The following is a 9,899-nucleotide window of genomic DNA, read 5'->3' as shown; positions in this document are numbered from 1 at the left end:
AATTGTTTAGGCAGCAATAAGAGTAACATTGGTATGACTAAACAGTACTTGAAATCCAGAATACAACAGCATAAATATGATTATCTAAGAACTAAGAACAAAAAAGATAAAACAGCTTTGTCATATCATCAATTCACTGATGGTCACAACTTTAACTTTAATGATGTCAAAATTCTGGATAAGGAACATAAATATGTAGAAAGAACCAACATCGAAATGATATACATGAAACTGATTGATGCAGTTAAAAACCGTACGGATGTGGCCAATCTCAGGTTCAATATAACCATCTTTTGAATGTTTATAAGTCAACACACTCGTGATCGGACTAGTACTTGATACTATTGAAAAAGTTTGGAAGTATTGATTCGCTGATCGATGTATCTTAACATGCCGAATATGTATCTATGTATTTTATCGTTTGACTGACGTCTAATAATTTAAAGAGGTATGTTGTTTGCACAGGTGTATGTATTGGTTTCAAACTTTTTCATTATTCTTCTGTTTTATAAAACAATTTTCTTGTTAGCTTATGCTATACAGATTGTCTTAGATGAATTGTGTCCTATTCATTCATATATACATGTATAAGTATTTATTTGTTTACATTATCTGATTATTGTTTTACTTCTAATTTCACATTTTTTTGTTCACTTGTTTATCTGCATCAACATTTGAGTTATAATGTACTATAGATTTTCAACCTTGATAAAGATCAAATAAAAGATCGAAACGTTGGTTTTTAAAAAAAATTATTGGACAGTTTTATTTCGAGCTCTCCACCCGCAACATCATTCGAAGTTATATTGAACATTAAGATATCTTTAAACAACAAAATTACGAGAAAACGTTTACCTTTGAAGCACACATCGTGAAGTTTCTTGGTAGTTACAAAACTAGTTATTTGCTCGCGCTCGTGAAATTTCCGTGTAAGATTTATTATCATCATGTGATGATGATAAATAATTTTATTCACGAGTTATTTTCATGTTTTAGGTTGTTTTCAGAAGGTGGTAATTTTAATGCACAGGAAGTAATTACTCTCCAGAAGCACATTCAGAAATTGGAAGATACATCAATCAAGCAAATGGACATTTTTATTAAAGTAATATCAGCAACGGAAGAAAAATGTATCGCACGATTGCATGCTGCGGATGGGAATATCATGTCAAAGTAATCACTACAATCAGTTGAACAATAGACCAAGAGCCAGTGACCAATTTTAGATGGTCATTTCTAAAGTCACGAAACTTTCTTCAATAAATTCTCTAGACCTACTGAAAATAAAAAGCTACTTCTGGCAGCCCTGTGTGACCGATTTATTTTAGTTAAAGTATCAGTCGTGAAATTTTAGGAAATACTTTCCACAGTATTTTGTCTTCATGGAATTTTTGCCAGAGCATTTACATCTCTCCTAATTGTTGACAGAACGCTATAGATATTTATAAGAAAAAATCAATTTTTATCATTTCATCAGTCTTAAAATTTTAACAGAACAAATAAAATGAATAAATAATTAGTAATATATAATGCTAGAACGAAATTCCATCATCAACAGTCTGCCAAAGCGAAAAACGTGTCCGCGCGAGTGCAAGTAAGACAGTAATATGGAAACCTGCGGGTTAGAGTGAGTGGACTGGCATCTGTACCTAACGCGTAATATTCTAGGTATTCTTTTCTTTTAGGAGTGATAATTCGTAGCAGATTTGTTGCTGGTACCTGTACCTGTGACGTACCCTCGTTTTTTGGCTCTAGAACATCGAGAAATCATCCTATTCCGATGAATTTTTTTACGGCGAATTTATGTGAAAAAATATAGGAAATATCTCACTTTTATCTCAATTTTTCGAAGTTAACTATTAGTATTATACACTTGATTACATTAAGTGATTTTAAGAATGTTTTTCTTTAAATATCTTCAGAGAAATTGTTATTATTTTTAATTGTAAAAACATTAACAACATTTTTGTATAATTTTTTTTTTCAATTTGTTCGTTTTTGTGTGTAGATTATGAAACCAATATAAGTTTACATTTTTTTATTCGCATAATTTTTTTCGTAAATCCGCCGTAGAAATGAAGATTTAAATAAAAAATCCATCGATTTCGAATGAGTTTTCGATTTTCTAGAGCCAAAAAACGAGGGGACCGCGAAAGTATAAAATTACCCAGTTTAGTTTTACTTGCGCGTTAATCTTGCTATCAGAATAAATATTTTATATTGATGTATTGCAATTTTTTTTTGTTAAGATTGACAAATATATCCGTGTGAAGACAAATTTAAAGTATCGCAAAGTAGATTTCTACATGTGTTGATTTGCTTACTTTATTAAATAATACTTCAGATTCATGTAGAACTGTGTATAAAAAAAAGTGTACACGATACCTTAAAATTGTCTTTACACGAATATATTGTCAATCTTTAATAAAAAAAAATTTTTTGCAATACTTCAATATAAAATATTTATTCTGATAGCAAGTTCGACGTCCGAGTAAAACTAAACTGCATTCCAAAAATGTTCGTAAACGACTCCTGAGGTGCTAGGACTTTAGAAATGTAAAGTAAGAAATATAAAAGTACGTAATAGGTACAGGTAACAGCAATAGACCCTATGAATTGTCACTACTAAAAGAAAAGAATACCTAGAATATTACGCGTTAGGTACAGATGCCAGTCCACTCACTCTAACCCGCAGGTTTCCATATTACTGTCTTACTTGCACTCGCACGGACACTTTTTTCTCTCTGGCAGACCGTTGATGATGGAATTTCGTTCTGGCATTATATGTTACTAATTATTTATTCATTTTATTTGTTCTGTTAAAATTTTAAGACTGATGAAATGACAAAAATTGATTTTTTCTTATAAATATTTATAGCGTTCTGTTAACAATTAGGAGAGATGTATATGCTCTGGCAAAAATTCCATGAAGACATTATACTGTAGAAAGTATTTCCTAAAATTTCAGGACTGATACTTTAACTGAAATAAATCTAATCTTTTCATAGAGATATTACAGATAGAGTAGGCATGCTATAGGCGCCCATACAAGTGGGAGCGTCTGGCCGATAGAAAGAGAGAGAGAATAATTTATGTATTGCTGTCTCTGTCTAATGGCGCATGCGCGTTGATTAGATTTTGTGTACGCACTTTACCATTGCTTGTTGAATCAGAGACACGCATTCGCAGTACCGAACAAAAGAAAGAGATAGAAATACATAAATGATTCTCTTTCTCTTTTCATTCGCGAGACGCTCTCACTTGTAGGCACGCCTACTCTATGGTAATATCTCTATGAATCTTTTACCCTCCATAAAATTTTAGGGTTGCCTAACCCGGCCAGAAGTGGCTTTTTATTTTCAGTAGGTACTGAGGATTTACTGTAGAAAGTGCTTTTTATTTCAGCAAAGACAACTCATCGCTTTTGATTCGCCAGTTTTTAGCCGGTTTTTTATTACTATGCTACTTCCGATTGCCTCTCTCCAAATCAATTATAAATTAATAATCGGTCGGCCAAGGGCAGTTCAAAGTCAAATTCTGTCACTTCTCTACTTTATTTTCGAACTCATATTGCCTCAGAAGACGGGAAAATCACTTTTTGTTTGGTAACATAATAACATTATTTTAATAACCGATGTTGCCAACTATTTATCTGGCGAAACCTTCAATAGTGACTAAGCTGTTGTATGCGAGATGTAATCAAAATAATAAGGAATACTATTGCCGTTAATTCACCATTAAACTTTAAAACCAAGAAGTTTTATAACCATATAATATGATAAATTTTGTCTTTATGGTGCATAACAACATTCTAATAATTATTTCAATAGAGGCAATCAAATTATATAAATAACAACAAACATTTCATATGCACAAGCATCATCTACTCGTGCGTTTTCTGGAGAATTATCGATTATAATATCACAAAAGCTTCGAAAGTAATCGATTTTTTTACAAATCACGAGACGTAATCTGCGAAAAATCAGATGTGCGTAGTTTGAATGATTTTTTAAGGATTACGTCGTGACAAATGATACTAGATTATTTTCGATTGCTCAAGTGGCTTTCGTTGCGACTATATAATGAACCAATAAAAGATCGCACCGCTTATTTCCTCATTTGAAGCAATTTCGAAGCGATTTGTGGCGATTTCAAGACGTTTTCTGACGTTTTAAAAAACTTCAGTCAACACATATTATTAAACCCATCGACAAAGTGATTAAACGACGTCGCCAAGCATATAATCGCTTATCTATACCTACATCTTTTATTGCCAAATATTATCATGAATTATATGATCTACATTAAATGCTAGAGCTGTTAATACGCTGAAAATAAAGGTATTTCGTAACGTACACAATCAAAAACTGAGGAAGATACAATACCTAATGTAAATTCATTTCATTAGGATTATCAAATCAAACACTGTAGTGGTTCCATATATTTGAGTCCACTAACTCGAATAAACAAGTTCCCGAGCCACTATTTCTTCTGTTTTCCTGTATGTTTCCTTACCTAAATTAGCCATCTTAAACAAGCGATCTTAGCACCTCAAGTGCGGGATTTCGATTAACCAATTATGTTAACTGAAAGGTCAAGAATTGGTCATAAAAAGTTAGTTGTTCTTATTAATTTGTCAGCATTAGGTACTTTTTTAAATTGAGAAATTTGCATGATCGACAAGCATTTACTCTTAATTGATCAACTTATACAAATATTTGGTCAGTTTAAGTTAATATTAAAAAATATTAAATAAGTTATCATTGTCGTACAGCGCATGTTTTGGCCCGCTTAACTGCATCAGGGACACTCTCATACTGTTATCCATGCGCGACCTTTACCATTTTTTGACTTTTGTAGAAAAAATTGTTTAAATGCATCAAAATTTCATTTTCAGTCCAAAGTTATATTTAGTTTTGAGCATACAACAGGACTTACAATGCTTGTAAATCAAATAAGTGGACTAATTTTTATCCATGTTTTCGTGTATTTTGTTAATTTATTCTATTGCCGAAATCCAAAATGATCTAGAGTCAGTTTCTCTAAAGCTTTGTTTTTCCTGTTACGTAAAGGATACATTGGTTATTTGGGGATGTGTCATAGCACCTTTGCTTGGGGAATTAAATAGAATTAAGAAAATATCATGAACTTACATCTGTAAAAAATGTTTGGGATTCGAATTAGATCCAATGGTAAATTTGCCACTCCCAAAGGTAGACAAGGTTTGTGGCACATATATTTCTCGATTCATGTGTGAAACTGACAACCATACATTTGTTATATCAAATGAATTTATTTCTAGTTATTAACCATTAACGACTCAACTTGTTGAAAGATATCAAATAGAAGTATCTTTTCTAATAAGTCCTTGAACATTTGTTAAATATTTTACAGCTCTCTAAATCTCGTTCTATGTTTGAGTCAAAATTCTCGAAATATTATTCGGTTGTTTTAATTTTGAAACCTGCTCTGTTTTGTGTTTATTTTCGAAATTTTACTTGTTTTTTCAAGGTGGTTAATTGGAAATTGTAACAAACACGAAATAGTAGATTAAATCTTCAAAAAAACGGAAATATAAATTAGAAAATCGAGTATCTTGAAATTTTAGGAACGAATTAATAGTTATTATCAATAGAGTAATAAATGTATTAACTTTGCTTGGAAATAAAAAAAGATATTTTTCTCATATGACGTACGTATGCGATACCATTCGTTATTTCAATCCTACATTGCTGAAGACATTTGCAAAATTCATGACCCCATATTTTTATTTCTCATTGAGGATACGACATTCTTGATAAAAGGGGAGCTTATACTATATGCTTTTCGCTAATCAAAGGAAAATATATGGAAAAATGTTAACGAAACGAGAATCCATTTGGAGTTTTATCCAGCCATGAAAGTATTTACCTGTTGAGGTTATCGATTGAAATTCATATTTTTAATACTTTCGTAATATAGATATATACCTTATTGGTCAGAATAAACGTAGCCAGAATAACAATAAAATTAGTAATTTTCTAATCTTCATTTGAATGTTCGCTATTACAACGCAAATAATCGTGAAGTTTTCTTTTGGTGGGACAAATTTAAACGCATTTACCTTTACGGTATACCAATTTCATATTACGTGGTAATAGTGGCAAACATAAATCTTTCCCGAAATAAATTTTGAGCCTTAACTAAACTAAATGAAGGATGATTATACTATTATCAAAAAACAATTATGAGCAAGTTGTTTATTTCAAAATTACGTCAAAAAGCTCAAATTGACTTTGTTCAATTTTATAAAAAAAAGTGATAGATGGCCTGTTAAACGAATTTAGAGATTTAAAGATTACCAGAAAAGTACTAAACAAATAAACATTAGGTATATTAGGTAAATAATATTTTGTGCACCAAGTGGAGAAAGTTCAACTTTTTTCGCGAGTGTGGAAGATTGTGTGAGTTGCACACTATACTTTTTCTACAACTGCACAAATCGAAAGAATAAAAGTAATGGAACTTAATGTTTATTTTTATGATTAGTAAAACCGAAATAATACTAAAGTATCCTCTTAACTGTTAAATAATATTATTTAAAACTGTAGATGATTGTGAAATTTTTACAATTCTGTATAGTTGAGCCTGGAATGTCATTTATTTAGATTATTTCAGATGTTGAGGGTTTATCGTTCATATATGGTGTATTTTCTGTTTCCATTTCTGTAAAGGGTTCGGAAGGTTTTTCAATGGAGTTGACGATTTTATTACCAAGTTTGATTTAATTTTTAATAGACTTTTCGACGTATCCTTCGGCCATAGTACTGGATTTCCATCCTCCATGGCCCTTCAAGGCTAATAAGTAACCTCCTGCAATAATAAATAATATTTCTCGCAGTATGACCAATATGTGGTTTTGAAATTGAGAAATATGTCATAGTAGATGTAGAAAATATTTTTTTTTTTGGAAAAACTTAGACGTGTTCGGCTATCAAATATATAATAGTAGAGAAAGAAATGGGATATTTTTTAAATAACGTGAAGGTCAAAGTGCATGTATGGGATTTCGAGGACGATAGATAACTAGTTTCAAAATTTATTATTATTTTATTTGTTTTCACACAGTACTTAATACAATTAGTCATATATGGCATTAATAATTAGTAATTCAAATATACGTAGATCGAAGCTATGTATGAATTATTTGCCTCTTATAGTAAATAGAGTGCTTTCGCAATAATCTTTATGTACGTGTCATTGACAAGTTTCAAGAAACTTCAACTACACAAAGTTTCAGTTTGCTGTTTCGATTCATTTTATTATAGTAGAGAATCATCAGAAGATGACCCACCTAGACGAGGTACTGTGGCGCTGACTACTTCTGAAAGCATTCAATTAGTGGTAGAACTTGTTTTAAGTGACCAGCACCTGAAAACAGAAGAAATTGCAGCATAGGCATTTCTAAAGCAAGTGTATTGGATTCTACATGATCATTTAAATATTATGAAAATTAGTGACTTGAAGGTGCTGTACAAAAGCGGCGTCGATTAGAATCCTGTGAGCGATTTTTTAAACTTTCCCACGAGGACCAAGAAAGTGTAATCCAATCAATTGTAACGGGTGATGAAAATATAGTCTTTTACTATGAACAGAAATCCAAAAGAGAATACATGTAGTGGCATCGGAAAAAAGATCCCAAAAAGCAAAGATCACGCAATACACTAAAAAAAGTGGTGGCTTCAATATTTTCGGATTGCGTGGGTAACCTTTTGATTGACTTTAAATAATTGAATACCACCGTAAATGCGGCAAATAACTCTGACTTACTAAAGCAGTTGCATCAAAATAGTATCGAAAACAGGCGCGGCAAAATCAGCCGAGATGTGGCGCTTGCTACAGTCCAACTGCTTTGCTTGCCAAGGGTACTGTACACAGTACAGCCACCATATAGCCCTGATCTGGCTCCTTTCGCAAAAACCTTTTGTTAGCAAAGCTGAAGGCCGAGTTAAGGGATAAAAGATTTAACACCGTAGATGAAATTAAATAGTCATATAGGGCTTTAGTCTGACGTTCTGAAAAATGTGTGGAAGCAAGGGAAAAATATCTTGAAAAATAATCACAGTATTTTTTTATTTATCTATTTTTATTTCTTCCTATGTTAGGCTCAGAGCTTATGGTCTACGTTCCTAATGTCCAGAATTCACACGCCTCGATGAAACATTACTAATGAGAAAAAATACATTATTTTTGGTGTTCCTTTGAAGTAATAAATTAATTGATGTTTGAATTTGGCCAAAGAATCCTTCAGTATTTAAAAGCTCTATTATGAAATAATGGAACAACAAATATCACAATTGATAGTTTAATGTATCCTAAAGTAATGTTGTTAACTTCACTTGTCTAAATTAAATGGATTCATCTAAATTAAACTTCTACATGAAGTCTTCATTTCTGCAAAAACTGGAATATATTAAAAACAGTAAAACCTAGGTACATGAAACCTTTTTTTTCATGTAGGATTTAAATATGTGTCTTATAGTGCCTTTGATTTGTTCAACTACTTTTGCTTGAAAATAATTTTAGATGGTAGCTGTAATTTATGTTTGTAGGGTTCACCCACTTGACACCGCGACTCACTGCGTATCCGTATAATTTTTTTGGTCCGAAAACTTATTTTACGATTTATAATAACAAGAGTGCTTTTCAGCTTGAATCAATATATCAAAGAGCACGAACACAATGAGAAATTAGTGAAGAAAATAGAAAAATTTCAAAGAAATCTGAAAGATAAAGTGCAATCTTTGAAAAAATCTTTCAAACAATTTGAACAGAAGCTTCACGATTTTAATAAGGAGGTGAAAATCAATCTGGGCAAAGTAGAATATTTGTATGAATTTATAGAAACATTTAATACTTATAAAAACGAAATTCTAGAAATAACAGAATATATTAAGCATCCAGAACCAATTGGTTTATACACGGTTACTACTGGTAAGGATTACAGATATGATACCATTGCGATAAGCTTCATTTTAATTTAAACCTTATTATAGTTTATTGATATTATGAACTACGATAAGAACTACGAGTATAATAGACTTTTGAATATTTGACTTCTAAAATGGATTTTTTGGGTACAAAAAAAATGTGCTCCTAAATTAGTTAAAACAAACTTAAAAAGCACTTTCAGAAGTTTTGAATTGTACAGAATATAAAACAGTTAATTGATCGTTTAATTGACCTTTTGAAAGAGATTATCAAAATCATATTTCAATTCAAATTAACACAATTGTTTTCTGCGCTTACGCCTATCTGCCAACTCAGTTTTGTCATTTAATTTCAAGCCCTGCTGTATTTTGATCACACTTTAATTTTAACAATGAATATCTCTGGTGTAGAATATGAAATTTGTATGTTTTAGCCGACGCAGTCAAAAATAAATCGAACGTTGATTTGTTACTGAATAGAAAGATGGATTTTCACGCAAACGATTTTATTTCAGTTATAGTTAGAATGCTCTACCAATCTTTCAATGAACTTGAAGAATCTGCAAAAGTAAGTGTTCAAAATTTTACTTAGCTTAATCAAGAATGCAAAAGTTGGAAGTAATGTCGATTTTGGCATATCGATATTTGATTGTTTGTTAGCTCTTTGTGTTACTGTAACTTGCTCAGTTTTAAATAATGAAGTGTCACTTTTTTGAAGTTTAAGTGAAATAGCCAACCAAATACCAGGAGAGCGTATCTTTGGCAATAGATTTATTAGTCTAAGAGCTGGTCGCCATGTCGACTAAGGTACTCGCCACAAGGCTACAATTTTTTGTATGATTGATTTAATTATAGTTAAGTATCAAAACGTACTTCTGTCTGGGGTAGAGCGGTTGTAAGAATACCCCTTTTTATATTTATGTTTATAAT

This window comes from Diorhabda sublineata, chromosome 2 (genome assembly GCF_026230105.1).
Source record: "Diorhabda sublineata isolate icDioSubl1.1 chromosome 2, icDioSubl1.1, whole genome shotgun sequence".
Classification (NCBI taxonomy): domain Eukaryota; kingdom Metazoa; phylum Arthropoda; class Insecta; order Coleoptera; family Chrysomelidae; genus Diorhabda; species Diorhabda sublineata.
This window is presented reverse-complemented; position numbering follows the sequence as displayed.